This window comes from Hirundo rustica, chromosome 1, assembly GCF_015227805.2.
Source record: "Hirundo rustica isolate bHirRus1 chromosome 1, bHirRus1.pri.v3, whole genome shotgun sequence".
In the NCBI taxonomy this organism is placed as follows: Eukaryota; Metazoa; Chordata; class Aves; order Passeriformes; family Hirundinidae; genus Hirundo; species Hirundo rustica.
In genome coordinates, this window is record NC_053450.1 from 100891493 (window position 1) to 100910430 (window position 18938).

An 18938-nucleotide genomic window follows, 5' to 3' on the forward strand; every position below is an offset into this window, starting at 1 on the left:
TCAATTCTTAGTTGGTTAGTGTCCTTGATAAGGTAAGCAATACCTAACTTGTAACGTAAGCAGACGGAAGTGATGTAGCAAACAGAGGTTTTATAACTCCATGTAACCAGTTAATAAACGCCATTAGCCGTCCACCACACTGGTGTCTGTGAGCTGGTGGTCCGAGCAGCCTGGGTGTGGCTGCCGTGTCGTTCCTGAACCAGGTCGCTACGCCTCAGCGGAGGTAACAGGCTGCCAATGCACAGAGTAAGGCAGTACATAAAAAGGCAATGCATGCCTTTCTGTATAACTGTCTATGTGGGTATACAGTTACCTGCAGCAGTGTATCAGCACTACATGTTGTCTGTGAGCTGCTGTTTCCAAAGGCTTTGCACAGAGGCTGGCAAATCAGGGCATTAATTTACTTCAATTCAGCCATGCTTGTATGTTCTAAAGTAAAATGAATGATATTTAAACTTCACAAGTAGTGACTGGAACAAGTTTCAGCGTGGACTGTGATGTATTTAGCAATACACTAACAGACATTCCCAACATTTTCAATGTGTAAGCAATATTATTAAAATAGGTGTATGGCTATTAGGATCAAGCTTACTTTTTCATTTCTGATACTACTCTATGTGGAAAACTGTAGCTACAGCGGACCTAGAAAACCCAAACAAGGAGTAACCTTCTTTACAAATAAGAAACATGGCAAAAAAGAATGTAGTACTATTTTCTACTCAACAAGAGCCAGGAATAATATCTCCTGACTGTAAAACGTTTCATCCAACAAATATCTTAACAAATCGTACTTGTGGTTGTACCCGCTTCTAAATTCTGACAAATTTGGAATCATGAAAGTACTAAACAGCTACTTTAAAAAATATTTCATTTACAATTTACTGTGTGAAGAATTACTTAATTAAACTTGAAATTATGCAAAGGAGTAAAAGAGCAAATATTCGTATCAGTATCAAGTTTATAGCTTTGTGACATTCAGAATGTTGATACATAAAAGCAGAAACCCAATTGGATAAATCTTATTCTATGAGAATTCTTCATTTTCATTTCAGAAGGACAAAAAGTAGAACTTTTGTTTTGAAGAATGTACATTAGGAAGTTTATACTCTGACAAATACAGAAGTTCATTATGTTTTCTGGGGGAAAAAAAAAAAAAAAAAAAAGCCCATCTGATTGGCCATTCTAATCCACACTAATTAAAATATTTTATTGCCAAGAAATCGAGATTTGTTTAAGTTTTAAAATTAAATTATTTGCAAGTTAATTCTTTCCCCTGAGAAGATATTATGGTGCATTCCAACACTGTCAGAACTTTTCTTTCATTGGTTAGTGACTTCCATATAATGTTATAAAGCGTTTCTTTTTCAGACATTTGAGCAAAGATAAAATTCATTAACTCCAGTCCTAGGGTGTTCTTTACATTTGATTAGTAACATGACTTTTCTGATCAGTTACACCTTTAATGTTGCTTTCATTCAAGAATATTTTTAATACATTAGAAAGCTGTACTATCACAGACGACAGCACTAGGAAAAAAATAATTTGCCTAAGTCATAAAAATTTTTTAAAAATTATACACAGTTTTTTGTTGTTGTTTTTGCACCTGCAGTCCAATCACAGTTAAGGTTTACATGAACCAAGTTAGTGACTACTTTTTCAAGCACTGACTAAATTCGCAATTTACACTTGAAGAGAATATAACTAGAGGAACTCTTGTTTATAGATTCAATATCACTACTGCATGCACATACTTTAAAAGGAACACCATTAGCAAATTCTGATATCCAGGAAAAATAATTCTGTATGCTTAAATTTCCAGCATTTCAAAAAACAAGGTCTAACAATGCTATAACATTATACAACACATTATAAAAAGATGGTGTTGATAACATATAACTGTTTTTAAATATAGTATTCAATTTGCTTTTGGAAACATGATGTCAACATCTGTCTTCTTTATGATTACAAACCACCACTTAGACATGCCTTCCATTAAATGAGACCACTGGAAACAAAGGAATTAGAAAGTACTTTTTTAATACCACAGCCAGCATCAGAGACTGGCTTGAATCAGCAACCACGTGCGCATTAACAAGAGGAAACTGGAGGAGGGTGGGTTTAGGTTTGGTTGGGCTTGCAGGTTTTTTGTTTGTTTTTTTGAGATTGTTTTGTTAGGAGGAGTTTTTTTTGATTGTTTATTAAAAAAAAAAAAAAAAGGAAAAAAAAAAAAAAAGTGGGACAAGATATCTTGATTTATGTCCCCAGGATGAGTCAATGAAGACAGGAACTATCTGTGAAATTACTTTGAGCAGATGCTCTAGGATAAACCTGGAAACAGGCACACTTCTGGTCAAGCCCAAGGGACTTCTCATTTTTCGAACAAACCCAAGCTATACCTCTTTCCCAGGAGAGAAAGAATGATAGAGATTTAAAGGAGGTAATGTTACAGCTTCCCACATCTGTGGGCCATCTTGTGCTCATGCCTGAAAAGAGGCTTATTGGTATTACCAAATCTGTGTAAGTTCAGTTTTTCTCGCTGCATATGTCACGCTTGGACTGCCACATCCATTCAATTCCTGTTACTGACTGTGAAATATATTATTCAGAGGTTTCTATTTAGCTTACACTTAAAATTAATTAGAACAAAATAGTTTGGTTTGTTGGTTTTTTTTTCCCATGCTGAAGAGAATTAGCAAGTGACTCACACTAGGTAGGCTCTACACAACCAGTGTAAACTAAAAATAACTTCACTTAACTTTATGCAGTTACATTTGCATGAGTATAATATGAAGTGAGTCAGTTCTAGTCCAAGAAGGCTGCTAGAGCCTAATTCAAAAAAAAAAAAAAAAAAAAAAAAGAGAGAGAGAGAGAAAGCAATAAAATGCTTAAAAATAAATATTTTGTAATTGAAGTGGTAGGTAAGAAGAAATTTTTTAACTCAGAAGCCATAAAGTTAACAAGAATGTTGAGTCAACTATTTCAGTATCTCCTCTTCTGAGGATGAATCTTTCTTGTAGCCAGAGAAATAAAGACAGCATACTGTCCCAAAATAAAATTAAGACAGATTTTTGAAGGTATTTAATAATCAATAAGATGTAGCTTGCTACAGCTGTATGGCCACTCAATTCCCATTGAAATAAATAGACAAAAAATTTCTCTGTGCTTTGATGCCCATCAATTTCTTTAAGGTTGTCTGTTCGCATGGTTATGTTTCTAATTTTGCCATTTAATTCCAGTGCACTCTTGGCCAAATTGTTTTTCCCCTTATTTCCCCTTCAGGCATTTTTCCATTAATTTGTTAACTCTTCAGGGTTGTGGTTTTAGCTATATAGGGTTTTGCACAACAATTTATTACTTGAGCCCAACTAGAGCTCTCCATTTGAGTTTTTGCAAAAATGGTCCTGCCTTTCCTCTGCATCTAGGAACCTGGAAATGAAGAGAATATAATATAAACACACAAAATCTGTGCCTGCATTTGGTGGTGATGTTCTCAGACCCTAGTCTTCTGAGTGAGTTGAGTGAGTTAATACAACTGAGTGGGTACAGAGAGAAGTGAGGACAGAGGGGTTGAGGGAATTAAGCAACTCTGTCAGCTGACCTGGTTTTTCCCCATAATCATATATCTCATAATATCAACTAGCTATATGAATTGCTATTTCACTCCTACATAGCCTCTGAAAAATTACTTAAACACTTTTTTTTTATTTTTTTTTTTTTATTTTTTTTTTTTTTTTTTTTTTTTTTTACTCATAATAGTGGTTTGTTTAGTATGGTGTTATTCCATATTCATTCCACAGGGTTTGGTATTAGAAACTGTGGACAAACCTGCAAGTAATAGGAAATATTTTTGCCTAGTTTCATCCTTGAAAATCTATACTAAAATTTGAAAATTAATAAGAATCTCATGCTCTGCTCCCACTCTGCTAGGGATTAGGGGTTATATCTGCCCGTGAAAAAAGCCTCTGCAGGCTTCTACCTTTACTGCTGTCATCAGGCTTAGACCACCAGCTGGTGGATATGGGATTGATGGCCTAATGTACACATTTGAATGCAGATGACACTTTTCAATGGGTTGATACTTCCCAGCTCGGGAATGACAAATGCTAGAAGAATGTCCTTAGCCTGTTGAGAAGATGGAATGGCTCAATTTTAAGGCTGAAGCTCACAATTAGCACTCACAGTGGCTTCATCTGATGTATTTTGTCTTGCTTGGCTGTTGCAATGGGTTTAGAGGGTACACACAGTTGGTCAAAGCAGTTTAAGAAGCCTTTAAGCAGTTTAATAAGTTTAAAGTGGATCTTTCGAAGTCCCTAAAACTCGGTGGCCTGTGCTCTCTGTACCACCAGCTGGGAGTGCACAAACCTAGATCTAGCACAGCATGTGTGTTTTCAGGCTGGATCTGTGTTTCATAGTGAAAAAGAGGGCAACAACTTTTTAGGGTGCCAATAGACTAGCAAAAAATGAATGTGATACAATGGTTTAAAAAGTTATTGCCACCAGCTGCCTTGTATGAGGTGCACTGCCACAGGTCTGCACTGTCACAACCTGGCTGGAAGACATGAGGACACCTCTGGGCATCAGTTGCCTCAGTGCAAGATTCAACCTTTTGGCTTAAACTGCCAACAATGGTGACTTCTGGCAAAGATGCCAGGTTTTGTACTGTCATATCTGAAGTACACTCCTTAGTACCCATTCTGCAGAGAATAAAAACTACCAGTACATTAACTCCTTCAGCTGATGCAGCAAGCCTCGTCAGAGCCCATACTGTTGTCACTGACACTGTAAAGCATGATTAGAGAAAAGGGAATGTTCCTCCTGCCTGAAGAGAATCATTTCGCAAAAGCTACTTTTCAGAGAAACCACAATTGTTTGGGAAAACAGTTGCCACAAACTAATATTTAAAATTAGTTGTTCATAGGATCAAGGAGAAAGAAGAATTTTTCCTCCTATATTTAAAAAGCTTTATAATTAGCATGTGTAAAATACAGGGGGGAGCCTCGTCATCTGTTAACATAAGAACACAATATTTGTCCCTTAATAATGGAATCCTACTACATCCATAGCTCACACAATCTAGGGCTAATAATCTCTGTTTCTCTGCAGGGCTCCTATGACCAATTCATTTGGAAACAGAGAAAAAAGCCACCTTACTGGAGTGAAATATCCAAATCATAACACACACATTCTCTTAGATCCTTTTCCTTTCTTTCCTGCCGGAGCTGGGCTTCTGATATTGAAATTTTGTAGTTTAGCAAGCCAACAGTGAAATAAACAATGAAATTTGGTAAAAGATAAAAATGTCTGTCTACAAGTCAAATCTGGAAGTTTTTTTCTGCTCCTTTTTTACTCATTGGTGAATCTGTTTTTTTTTTTAAATTATATCCCTCCAATACCTTTTTCTGTAAGAGCCAACCACAATTCATGTTTACTGTTCTTGCCCCCAGGCCCTTCCAACTCAGAATTCCCAAGATTTTCCCTTGGTGACCACGTCTAGACAGAAGGATTTAAGAGCATTTTGCAGCTCGCAAGCTCAGGTGCCATCTCTGGTCATACCGCAGTGGCATAGCAGTTTGTACTGGGAGTAGCCATTGTCCTTATGTGCATCACTCCAAAGGAGAAGTGGCTGGAGGCTCAGATCAAGTTGACTGACAGGATCACTTAAATAAACTGAAAATCTTCTCTCCCAGCAGCTCAATATTCTCAATCACACAGTGCATTACCAAATAGTCATCATCACGACAGGATTAGGGATGCATTTATGTTACATTACCAAAGTCTATATCAATAATCAAGTATAAACCAACTCACAATACCCCAATCTCACAGCACAGACTACAGCATCTGGCAAAGCACAGGATCCCATGGGAGCCCTGACAAGAACTCACAAATACTTTGAGATGACCAGAGTTTACTGATGGTATAATGCCATCAGTTCCTAACAGGTTTTCAAATCATTAATTTAAACAGAATTATGCTCTTTCTTGCTTTACTCACACTCTAATCAATAATAATAAAATGAATTTTAAAAAAGTTTATTTATTCTGACATATCAGCTGTTTATCAGAATACTGTGCTAAGTGAAGAACAATACAATCTCAGAAACAATTAACAACAGAGGAGAAGAAACAGTAAGAAGTGGGTGAGGAAAGAAGGGAAAATTTCAGCTGACATTTGAAATTTGATGGAGGATTTATGCGGAATTTTTAAAAACAAGGGAAATAATTTTAAATTGTGCCCTGAACTACATGGGGACATCCTGAAATGATGAGAGGATGAGGCAATCACTTGTCTCATTTGAAGTAGATTAGAAAAGCCTGTGTGCTCAGAAGTATGGGTATGCATGGTAGAGGTACACAAAGAAAAGAAGTGTTCACAAGCTGAAACTGGTAGAATGATTTCAGTGGAAATGGAAACAAGACAGGTGAGAAACACAACAGGTCACAGTTAGTAAATAATGTATGTAAGTAATTCAAAGCCAGAAAATATAGTCTGATTTTGTCAGAGGAAAACACTGTTTTAATAAACTTTAGTTCATCTGGCTGACCATTGGATTTTCACCAAAACTTCTGAGTTTTCTAAAGAACAACAAAAAAGAAACTTACAGCTTCATCTCCAAAAATGATTACAATCTTTAGGACATAAAATCAGTTGCTGTCTCTTGTTCTGCCTCTACCTAGCTGTGACCTTTTGCCACTGTAAGGCTCTTACCTGTGGCTTAGAAACCAGTTTCCTACTTGCTCATTTCATGTCTGATATGTGTACTGAGTAGATGTTAATCATAGCTGGAATGGCAATGAGCTTAAATTCTTCATACAAAATAGCCTCAGATCAGTCAGTCAGGAATTCCTTCTGCAGTATGTGCTCGCTCAAGAGAGCTGAAATCCCCTCTCTACAATATTTAGTAGAGTGAACAAAGTGTAGAGGTATTACAAACGGGTGTTACGGATATGATCTGAGCGAACTCAGTTTACTAATGTTATACTACGTGCTGTCTTGAGAGCTGATGATCTTTAATTGCAGTCAAGTCCAAATTCCTTTATTTCTCACACAGAATTCTGGGCACCAACTCCCAAGCAAAACAGGATGCAAGATTAGAGGGGGGGAAAGAAGAAGGGGGAAAGAAGAAGGGGGAAAGAAGACCTGTAAGAAGAGAGTTGCTCCTGAGATCTGTTCCTCCAGATAATAAGGATATGACTGACTTGAATTATTTGGCACTACACACTCAACCCATGACTTGATCTTATCTCCCAAGGCTGGTGTAAAAGCAACCCCCTACTGACCTTGGACAGGACTATATACAATTACAATACTTTCAATCAAGCAGTACTGTGAGAGATGTATTAGTTAAAGATACCTTATTTTCCATTGACATAAAAATGATTTATGACTAATTGACATACTTTTGTTTAGCTTCATTTCAACAAAGGACAATCACGGCTTGCTCAAACTTTGATATATAAAACCATCTATCAGAAGAGGAAAGTTAATTTCAGTGTATTTTTCCATGACACACTATGTATACTGAAAGAGAAAAAATAACATAGGAAAGGTTTACTTAATTGATCTGTATTGAATACAGATTAGGTTGGTTTTGAGCAAGACAGTCTGAGGTACAAGGATCTGCAAAGAGCAGAGGAAACACTGCAGGGACAACACAGTGCTTCAGCTGTATCACCAGAGTTTTCAGTACCACCAAATCAGAAGGATAAACTCAAATTCACTAGTGAAATGGCTTTGCATTGGAAAATAGACTTGACTGGTCTTTTGGCTTCTTAACTACAAAAGAAGTCAGCAAATTTTGTTCTAAAAACTTCTGTAACCATGATTTCACTCATGTAGATTTTGTACCTAGCCAGTACAATTACTGAGATTTTGAGGTTCTTCCTCTGTATTTACTCAGTTTTCAATCACTTCTCACGCAAAAGACCAAACCAAATAACCAAAACCTTAAAGAAAGAAAACCAACCACAGCAACAGCAAAAAGCTCCTGCTGTTGTATTTGCTGAAGATTCAGCTGAAGAAAAATATGAAGTAAAAAGGAAAATTAGTCTGCTTCTGAAAATCTAGCCCTTTGAAAGAATGTGAACTACTGCTCATTCTGCTTTTTCACAGCACACAACAAGCAAATTACATTCTCAAAAGAAGTGCAGGCTCACAAAAATCCAGTTACAGGAGAGTACATATCAGGAAAATAAAGTCCTATGGTCTAAAAACAATATAGAGCAGTTCTCAGTATTCATCTTTTAAAAGTAAAAAAATTAAAGATAAAATAAAAAAAAAAGTCAAACCATATGATTTTCACATATTTATTATTAGAAAAATAGATATATATTTAGCCCAAGTTCTACTATCTAGCTTGCCACTACAAATTACTTATGGAACTTTTAGCTTTGCAATTTGTAAAGTTGATGACCTGCAAAGTACAGGAGGGTTGGTACTTCAACACACTTATTCTGTAGTCTCTCAGATCGGAAGACAATGTGGCACTTAGTGCACAATGGGATCAGAGGGTTCAAGAGGGAAGAATACCTCCTGCAGGTGTTTGAAGCATAAATGTTACATGTTTCCGGTTACATGGCAAAAACTGATGTCAATAAATGGGATGACCCTTCCTTGCTAGTACAATGTCTCAGAAAAAGGAGATACACAGTCTTTATTGGGTATCTTTAGCTACATTTAGCTGTTCATTTCACTAAGAAGAAAGTAATGAAAATTAATCAACAGGGAGTGTACTGGGAATAAGACAAAGCAGAACTTTGCAGAGCACATGTATATGCAATATCGATGTATCATGATGTATCATGAAGTACATAATACTGTTTAGCAGGAATTCCACTCTCCCAGTGGCAAAAAACTGCTGGACCCTGAAAGAAACAAGGATCTACAGGTTAAAAACTTATTTTAATAATTGCTACCATGTAAAACTATCATATTCCAATTCTGTAGGAGCCAACTGTCACTTGTCCAGCTTTTCTCATGCAGGATGGCTCTGTGATGTTACAGCATGCATGGAATGAAGGGGGAATCATTCTTCATTCTCTGGGTGAAATATGAAGACAGAAAACATGGACTAGAATTTTATCAGGCCAGACAAGCTGTGTGCATAAAGTCACTAAACAAATTTGCATCTAGCCCTAAGCTTGAGTAAATCTATTTGTTGCTATTTTTAGATTTAAATGTTGCTTGTTACTGTTTCTCCCTCCAATCTTTCTCCCCCCAAACACAATCTACCCCTTCTGTCTGTTAACAGCTGGTGTGACGCAGAATTTTAAATCTCATGGGTTTGTGCCAGATCCTTTCCTGACTCGTGGGTTAAAATCTAAAACAGTTGGATTACTGTTGGACAAGCCTAAACACTGAGAGAAAAAAAAAATTCTACAAAAAGATGCAGTGTTCCCTTTCCGAAAGAATGTTCACTTCCCTGTCCCCACCTCCAAACTTTCACCTCCTTCAGCACCATTGTAGACTTCAAAAATTATTCAAGCCTTTTTACAACACTACTTTGTGTCACAACTCAGGACTGCTGCTGTCCTGATAATGCTTCTTCACTAGCAAGCCAGATATTAAATATCACTATTAGGAAAATGCAACTATTGAACTTCTCATGCAGAGCCAATGCTCTTTTACTAGGCTTCCTAGTACTCTGCATGTCTTCAGGAGCAGAGACATTACTGAGGAAAGTAATGTGAATGATGATGGGTTTCTGGGATAGCTAGTGAAAGTGTGCTTGCAGAGAAGTGGTTCCACAGAGGCTCCTATCTTCAAAATTGACGGCTGCGGCAGGGTTCATCATCTTTTGCAGGATGCCTGCTGCTCTGTTCACACTATTTTCATATCACAACAACATTATTTTCTGCAGAGAGTAAAGAAAGTTGCCCATCTTTTGTTCCTCCCCTCCCTAGACATGAATGATACAGATGTGATGGCATTCAGCTGGCTCCACTGAATTAGACACAAGGGTAAAGGGAAGGAAGTGAAGAAAGTGAAGAGAAGAGGTGGCACTACTGCCATCTGCAAGCTCAAAAACACTGTCCTGTGGTCTCAACATGGGAACATCTTGCCACACAGGAGGAACTTTTGGGAGAGAGAACAGGGATGGGCTGGTGAGTAGATGGGAAGAGGTGTTGAGCATGTACACAGAGAATGAAGAAGGCTGTGCAAGATTTTCATTTAAGACCCTACTCCATCCTGATACTAGCTATCTCACAAGTATCCAGATGGCACAGAAACCATGGAGGAAGGAGTGAGATATGTCTTCAGAAGCCTCAGATATAAAGATATATTTAAATAACTCCTCTCCTTTCCACATACCAGGTGCAATAGTTGAGACAGCAAATCTAGCTTTTAAAAGTTTGGCCACTGTAAAGGCGGACTCAAGTTCCCTGCCTCTGGCCCAGAAGAGCAGATATGCCTTCATAAGGTAAATAGGCTACTCAAACTGAATTTTGACATTTCATAGAATGTGAGGCTAGGTAGGACCATTATGATAATTTACTTCAAGTTATTCAGCACATTTACATAACCCAGGAATTTAATTTTCTCCATTTGCAAGATATTTACTGCAGTAGAGCTAATTAGAAGCAACACTTTTAGAGATCACTGAGAATTTATGCAAAAGTCTTTCTCAGAAAAGCATTTTGAAGACACTCTCTGTACAATATGAATTACCTCTACACAACCAGTCAAACTGCATCCAAATCTGTAGGCTCTTCACACATATAAAACTAGTGTAATGAGAGAAGGGAAAAATAACTGCCCAGACAGCGTTAATGGGAACATATGGAAGGAAGAATTTTGACAGAGAGTACAACAAAAATGCGGCTGAGGTATCAAATAGGTTCTCCCTTCCTCTAATGAAACAAAGCAATGGCCTCCTAAAGAAGAGATCCTCAATCTTCTGAACAAAGACATGCTTAGAAGGTAACACAGAAGCAGTATTTTGGGCAGCAGTTGCAACCAGTGGTGTTCTTGCAGAAACCAGGCTTTCCTTCAAATCTAAGGAAAAAAAAATCTAATTCCACTAAAATCTGAGAAATGCAAAAAATGCTATAGAGAGGTCACATTTTCAAATGCCCTTTGAAGCAGTCCTTGTCCCTGTGATTTTCAGCAGAACACAAACTTCTAAATGACTTGTTGTACTGTGAACTATTTCAATCTGGAATTAATAAATCTAGCAAGTGTTGAATGAATCTGAAGAACTCACAGGACTATCTCTTTTCCCACTATCACTTTTTTCTTAATTTCTCTTTTTAAAATGCTTGATCTGGTTGTCCTTTCCAACCTTTTTCTGAGTCAGTATGCTCTTTTGTAGATGATCTCTCAATTCTCCTTTCCCAGTCTCAATTCCCATAGCTCCCTCTCCTTTTATTTTTCAAGCAAGTCTGAAAAGGGAGCATTCTTCCATCTGGCCACAGCTGTCCCTGCTGCATCAATATATATAGAGAAGCATATCATTACATGTAGAGAAGCCTATCTACATTGTGTTTTCAGACTTATTGCTTAACAGACGCCAGTAATTGCTTGTTACTGGTGAATCCCTGAAAACCAGCTGCTCCACAAGAGGCATGGGAAGAAGTGTGATCTGACCATCATTTATAGCAATCGTCTGAACTGCTCAGCCTTGTAAGGGTGCTCTACTTCTGTTCCTTGGCCCTGTCTGCCACAGCTGCAGCTCATGGGCACTGTATAGCCTTAGCTGTTAAAAATTGCATGGATCTTACATCCAATTGTGCTAATCTTGGTGTTGAAATGAGCTTTGTACCAAGCCAGGATTCATGCAACAGATGGATGTGGTGAAACTTTCTGTCTTGGTTAAGAGTTTTGTGCATGAACAGTACCTATCTCTATTAGTGTAAGAAATCGCTTCTTAAAGTGATGACACATCTATTGCCATATGACCCAAACAGCCATTCAGGATGTTTGTACATACATTGTTGTCATACATTTCTACATGCATCTTAATAACTAAACTGTCTCCTACATCTCTCTTGACAAGAAATATCATGGCAATCTTTTCCTGCTGCATACCTAGGCTCACGTAAACTCCTGCATCTCACATAACTGACTGACAGACATAAAAGTCCTCCCAAAGAAGGCAAGTCAGACTGCTGTGACATGAATTGGAATTCTTGGCAGAGACACAGCCTTTCAAATTCTCCTTGACAGCCATACAGATCCATGTCTCTCCAAGAACTCTGCACCACCTTCTTGGTGGTAGGAAAATTCAAAAGTCCACAATATCCACCTCAGCAACTGTTTCAAGGAATCCTGACTTCACTGAAGTCAATTGGTTGAGTTAATTATAATGAGTTTTTCTAGAGTTTGTGTTGCATTTTTGGTCTATTGCAGATTTTTAGTTCTATTTTTTTTTGTATTTATAATCAACTTCAAATTTAATCTGCTTTTCAAGTATCCAAGGCAGTTCCAAAAAAATTTTGGCAAAGGTTTGGGTCTGTAGGAGAAAGGATTATTACTTATCTTCAATTCAGATTTAAGCACAACTCTGGGATGAAAACTGTCAGCAGAAATTTTTGCACCATCATGGGGCTAAATTTTTCTTAAGCTACCAATTACTTAGAAAAGCTGGTTTTATCAAAGAAAACAAAGAAAAAACAAATTAAAACAAACAAACAAACAAACAAAAAAACCCAACAGAACTAAAACAAAACAACAACAACCACCAAAACCAAACCCACAGCACCACCAACACCATGCTGAAGATCAGGAACTGAATTCTAATTTCATCTCTGAACAAACACATTGATATCAATGCTTTTTAGTACAGCACAATTCAGGAGATCAGAAACAGCCTTAAGAATCCTTATGAAACAAGCCCTTCTAGGAAAGATCTGCTTTATCCAAATTCCCAGTATTTTGAGAGAAATTGGCATTTGTAGAGGTTTCATTGTTCCTGTAGTATTTACTTGGTAAGCCCTAATATGTGAACTTTAAGCTTTCCTCACCTACCAGTCAAGATCAGGCAGACCTTTTCTAGGATTTTGAAGAGGCTGAAGTGATTTTTGAAAAAAACAAGACAAAAGGACTTGAACTGGAAAATTTTGTATGAATTGCAGGAAGAAACAGAAACACATTAAATAAAAATCCTTTCAAGGTCTGAGTTGTATTTAATAGTGTTCAAATCCACCAAAAACTGCCAGATTAGGAGAGGACCTTTTGCTCACAGCTTTAAAACCCTCGCTCCTGGGTTAAAAGGAGGTCTCAGCCTTTGAGACAAAGATGATTTTAGAGAGAAAGTGATTTGAAGCCCTCGGCTCCTGAGGTAAAAGGAGGTATTTATTTCTTTTGAGATAGAGAGGATTTTAGAGATAGAAGCAGAGAATCCTTGTTTTGTACTAGAAGAAACATTCTTAAACAGTACCTAGATACACCGAGAGGCCCATAAGTAGCCAGGGTAAAGGCTGGAACAGCACAGTCTGCAAAAATTCCAGGCGGTTGCAGATTTGTGACATTGGGAGCCACTAGACTGTTGCAGTCTTGTGGTGAGTGTCTCCATAGTATTCTAGAGAGACTCCCCTCCCAAAGTGATGAAAGATTATGTTTAAATGGTGAAACTGACTGAAAATCACAGGTTCTGTGTGTCTATGTTGTTTTGTAAGAAGAACAGTTTGCATGGGGAGGGAAGAGTGTTTCAGCATTTCATTCTGTTTTGTTTTAGTTGTTTTTTTTTTCCCAACTTTCTTTTTTCCCATGCTTTTAGTGTGTGTTAATAAAACTAATTTTTTTTTTTATTTTTAAGCTTGAGCCTGCTTTGCTTTTCTCCTAATCTCTCTCCCCAAAAAAGAGAATAAACCCTAAGACCACTACACTAAATTTGGCAATCAAAATTTAGCAAACATGAAACCACTGCATTAATTGGTGTTTCCACCTGGTTATTGAATTAAAACCATTACAGTTGCTTCTTCATCATTTACTTCAGGAAAAAGTTGGTCTTATGCGAGATCCATCATTGGGACCTCTTCACTGTTGACAGGCTTCAGGGTGCTTGGCAGAGGAAGCTCAGGACGTGTCATAAAAGCTGAATATTGTTCCATATTTTCAGCAAAACCATGAAGCTTTCAAAGGCACTGCTTTACATATATCTATACCTTATCTGCCCATCTAATTTCTCAATGAGTTCAATTTCAAGCATCCCATTCATGTCACTGTTCAGAGTTTGCTGTTTGTAATCACAGAATGCTTTGTGTTGAAATACTTTAAATATCATCTAGTCCAATCTCCCTGCTATGGGCAGGGAGACATTTCACTAGACCATGTATTCAAAGCCCTGTCCATCATGGCCTTGAACACTTCCAGGAATAGTGTATCCACAGCTTCTCTATGCAACAAGTTCCATTGCTTCACCATTCTCAGGGTTAAGAATTTCTTCCTTGTAACTAAACGTTCTCTCTAAAAGTTTAAAGTCGTTACCCCTTGTCCTATAATTTCATGCCCTTGTAAAAAGTCCCTCTCCAGCTTTCCTGTAGATCCATTTTAGGTACTGGAAGGCTGCTATAAGGTTCCCCTGGAGCCTTCTCTTCCTAAGCCTGTCTTTATAGGAGACATGCTCCATCCCTCTGATCATTTTCATGGTTTCCTCTGGTGCTTCAGCAGTCTATGTCCTTCTGATATTGGGGGCCTATTGTTTAGGACATTCATTGACAGAGATTTTGTAAGTCCTGAAGGGCAAAGGGATCCAGGAAGGCTGCATGTGCTTTAAAATGGATTGTTAAATATTCAGGAGCAGGCTGTCCCCATGTATATAAAGACAAGTTGTGAGAGAAAAATATCAGTCTGGTTAAACAGAGAACTTATGCTTGACCTTAGGGGGGAAAAAAGATAGAATATATCACCTCTGGAAGGAGGGTGAGGTATTTTGAGAGAACTATAGGGACATTGCAAGGTCATGTTGGAAGAAGACTAGAAGGGCCAAAGCCCAACTAGGACTTGATTTGGCCACTATGATTAAAAAAAACAAATACATGGGCAGCAAATGGAGGGTCAAGGAGTGTCTTCATTTGTTGAATGCAGAAGGTAGTGTCATAACAGGGGAAAGGCAGAGGTACTTTTTTTACCTCAGTCTTTAATATCAAGACCAGCTGTCCTCAGGATACCCAGCTCCCTGAGCTGGAAGCTGATGATTAGGAGATGAATAGAGCCCCCATAATCCAGGAGGAGATGGTTGGTGATCTGCTATGCCAATTACACACTCACAATTCTGTGAACTTACCCCAGAATAATAAGGGAACTGCAAAAGAACTTGCCAAACCACTGTCAGTCATCTGCCAGCAGTCCTGGTGTCCTGGCTTTATCTAGGATGGTGTTAATTTCAGTAGCTGTTAAGAGTGCTGTTTTGGATTCAGAGTGAGAATGGCATTGATATGGTTTTTTTTCCCCAAGTCATGTTTATCACAAGTCAATGATTTTGTGGTGGGTTGTTGGGGGTTTTTTTTGTTGTTTTTGTTTTTGTTTTGTTTTGTTTTGTTTTGGGGGGTTTTTTGTGTGTTTTTTGTTTTTTGGTTGGTTGGGTTTTTTGTTTTGTTTTGTTGTTGTTGTTGTTGTTTTTTGTTGTTGTTGGGTTTTTTTCCCCCTTGTTTCATGCTCTGCCGGTGAGGAGGTAAGCAAATGAAATAGGGAGGAGCATAGCTGGGACAGGTGACCCAAAGTGACCAAAGAGATATTCCATACTATATGACATCATGCTCAGTATATAAAGAGAGAAAGGAGGAATGGGGGAAATTTGGAGTGATGGCTTTTCTCTTCCCAAGTAACTATTACATGTGATGTGGGCCTGGTCTCCTAGAGATGTCTGAACACCTGCCTGCCTTTTAGAAGCAATTAATTAATTTCTTGTTTTGTTTTGCTTCTGTGCCATGGCTTTTGTTTCCCCTATTAAACTGTCTTTATCTCAACTCATGAGTTTTTTAGCTTTTACCCCTCTAATTCTCTTCCTGGGAGTAAGCAAGTAGCTGTGTGGTGCTCAAATGCTTACTGGGGTTAAACAAAACACCTGGTTTACCAGACAAGACCCGGCTGACTGGAAATTAGTAAATGTAATGTCCATCTACAAGAAGGGTCAGAAAGATGATCTGGAAAACTACAGGCCTGTCAAACCTAACCTTGGTGATGGACAAGGTTATGGAAGAGAGTATCCTGAGTACTGTTACATGGCACATGTGGGACAACCAGGGGATCAGGCCCAGCCAATCTGGATTTATGAAGGGCAGGTCCTACTTGACAAATCTGATCTCCTTTTACAACAAAGTGACCCACTTAGCAGATGAAGGAAAGGCTGTGGATGTAGCCTCTCTAGACTTCAGTGAAGCATTTGACACCATCTCCCAGAGTATCTGCCTAGAAAAGTTAGCTGTTCACACCTTGGATAGGTAGATTGATTGACAGGAAAAAAATGGATGGATGGCCGGACCCAGAGACTTGGATCTAAGTCAAGCTGGCAACTGCTTGCTACCTGTGTTCCCCAGGGCTCAGTTTTGTGCCGGTCCTGTTAAATATCTTTACTGATGATCTGGACCTGAGGATTGAGGGCACCCTCAGTAAATTTGCAGAAAACACTAAGTTGGATGGGAGCGTTGATCTGCTTGAGGGTAGGAAGGCTCTGCAGAGAGACCTGGACAGACTCAATCAATGGGCTGAGGACAGCAGCATGAGGTACAAGGTGAAGTTCTGGGTCCTGCATTTGGATCACAGCAATCCCATGGAGCCTTACAAGCCTGGGGAGAAGTAGCTCAAGAGCTGTTCATCAGAAAGCAATGTGGAAGTGCTGATGGACAGCTGGTTCAGTATGAGCCAGGAGTCTGCCCAGCTGGCCAGGAAGGTAAATGGCATGTGAATGGTAAATGATAGATGGCCTGTATCAAGAATAGTGTAGCCAGCAGGACTACAGGGAAGTGATCACACCCCAGTATTCAGCATTGCTTCTTGAGTACTACATGCAGTTCTGGGTGCCTCACTTTAAAAGGACATTGTGGTGCTGGAGCCTGTCCAGTGAAGGGCAAGGTCATGAAAGGTCTAAAAAACATGTCTTATGAGGAACAGCTGAGAGATCTGGATTTGTTTAGTCTTGAGCAGAGGGAGGTCAGGGGGAGCTTCATTGCTCTCCATAACTACATGAAAGGAGGTTGTAGTGAGGTGGTGGCCGGTCCCTTCTACTGTGCCTGCACTGAGAGAACTAGATGAAAAGACCTTAAGATGAGACACTGGAGATTCAGATTAATTTTTTTTTAAAAAAACCTCATTCTTAGGCTGGTCAGACATTTGGAAAAGGTTGCTCAGGGAGGTGGTGGAGACACCATCCCTGGAGGTCTTTAAGAGGTGTCTGGGTCTGCCACTGGGTGATATGGTTTAATGGTTTAGGGCTACAGTGGTAATGCTGGGTTGATGGCTGGACTTGATGATCTTAAAAGTCTCTTCCAATCTTGATGCTTCTATGAGAGTAACAGCATGAGAAAAGACTACACTGAGAATGAAGGGATTTATTATGTATTTAGCAAGTCAACCCCAGCAACTGGGAAGAAGGTTAAAGTACATTTTACCTCCTTTCCTCCTTCAGTGTGTAAATCACAGCAGGGAACCAGCAGATGCCAGTGATGATGTACAACTACTGTAACAACTAATAAAAAGGGGGGTTTTGGCATAAAAGTAACTAAAATCAAACCAAATATATCTGCAAGCTGCATCACCAGTTGCCACAAACCAGCACATCTTTACTGAAACTCACAAAGCTCTTTGGATATGTGCCTCTGGATTCTTCTTTGTCCTCAGATACAACATCTAATCCTAGTGTTGAAAAGGGTTTCAGTGCTTTCTCTGTTCTTAAGAAATTGGAAGGCTACTGAAGCCACTTCATGAAGCTTTAAGAATTGTAAGTAGCAGATGGATGTTTAAGTCTCACAGCTATGGTTCCAAGTGTTAAAACAAGAACTCCCCAACACAGCCACCACTGCTCACACTTCCACAGAGAAACCATCAGCTTGAAAAGCAACAATGAAATTTTGAAACCATATCTTTTGAAATAAGGTCTCCAAGCTCCACTGCTAACACTGACCTGTAAGGATTCCCACCTAATTTGAACTGGTATTGTTTTGCAGAGCAGAAGGTCTCAATCTTAGCATAATTATTAGCAACCACTGGAAGAGTGGAAGGAAGACTCACATGTAGTTGCTTGGTGTTATATAGAAGTTTTGGCTATGCTTTGTATAGTGTCCAAGTCCAGCGCTGAATAAAGCGAGTCTGAATAAAAGACTGTCTTCTGGATGGGATCAAAGGAGCAAGGAGGATAGAACAGAGCAAGAGACCCAAGATCTTTTTCTGGCAGCAGCAGCTACTGAGAGCACTAAGCAAACAATCAACACATCCCTAAGAAACATAGTTTCTTGCAGGGTGAGCGCTGCTTAGGTAAAAGGGGAAACTGATCAAAGGCAGGCTTTGCCTGATGAAACAAAGTGCAGAAGCAGCTGGCAGCCCATCAGCAGCCAGGGAGTGAGAACACCTGTGTCCTTGTGGAGGTGGGCACGGGGTGGTGGAGAAGCAATACTTGCATCCAGCAGCATTCCTGAGAGACCGGCAGCCCTCTGGCAGGCAAGAGCAAAAGCCCTCCGATATCCTGATGGAATGTGAAGCTGTTCCAGTCTGATTCACTTATGATGTCATTAAAACTCAGAAGCAGGTCTGTTTCTGGGAGGCCTCTGATGCAAGGAAATCTGCTGCATTCCTTCCCATGGAAGGAAGGACACTGATGGCTGCATTTCTGGCTTACACAGCCTATTGCTGGATGCGCTCCCACAAGGAGAAATCTGGATTAAATTTCCCCCTAATATTGTAGTGCAACATAGGAAAAAAAAGGAAAAATTGTCATTTCTCAACTTTCAATATTTTCCCCAGAGAGTTTCATATATTTCTAATGGTACCTTTACCCAGCAACA

General features: G+C 39.0%; 1 protein-coding gene across 1 annotated transcript in view; it reads right to left on the minus strand.

Moving 5' to 3' along the window:
- Positions 1-18938, minus strand: part of PDE1C (phosphodiesterase 1C) — a 301936-nt gene that overhangs the window by 178218 nt on the left and 104780 nt on the right. The gene's annotated exons all lie outside the window — the stretch shown is intronic.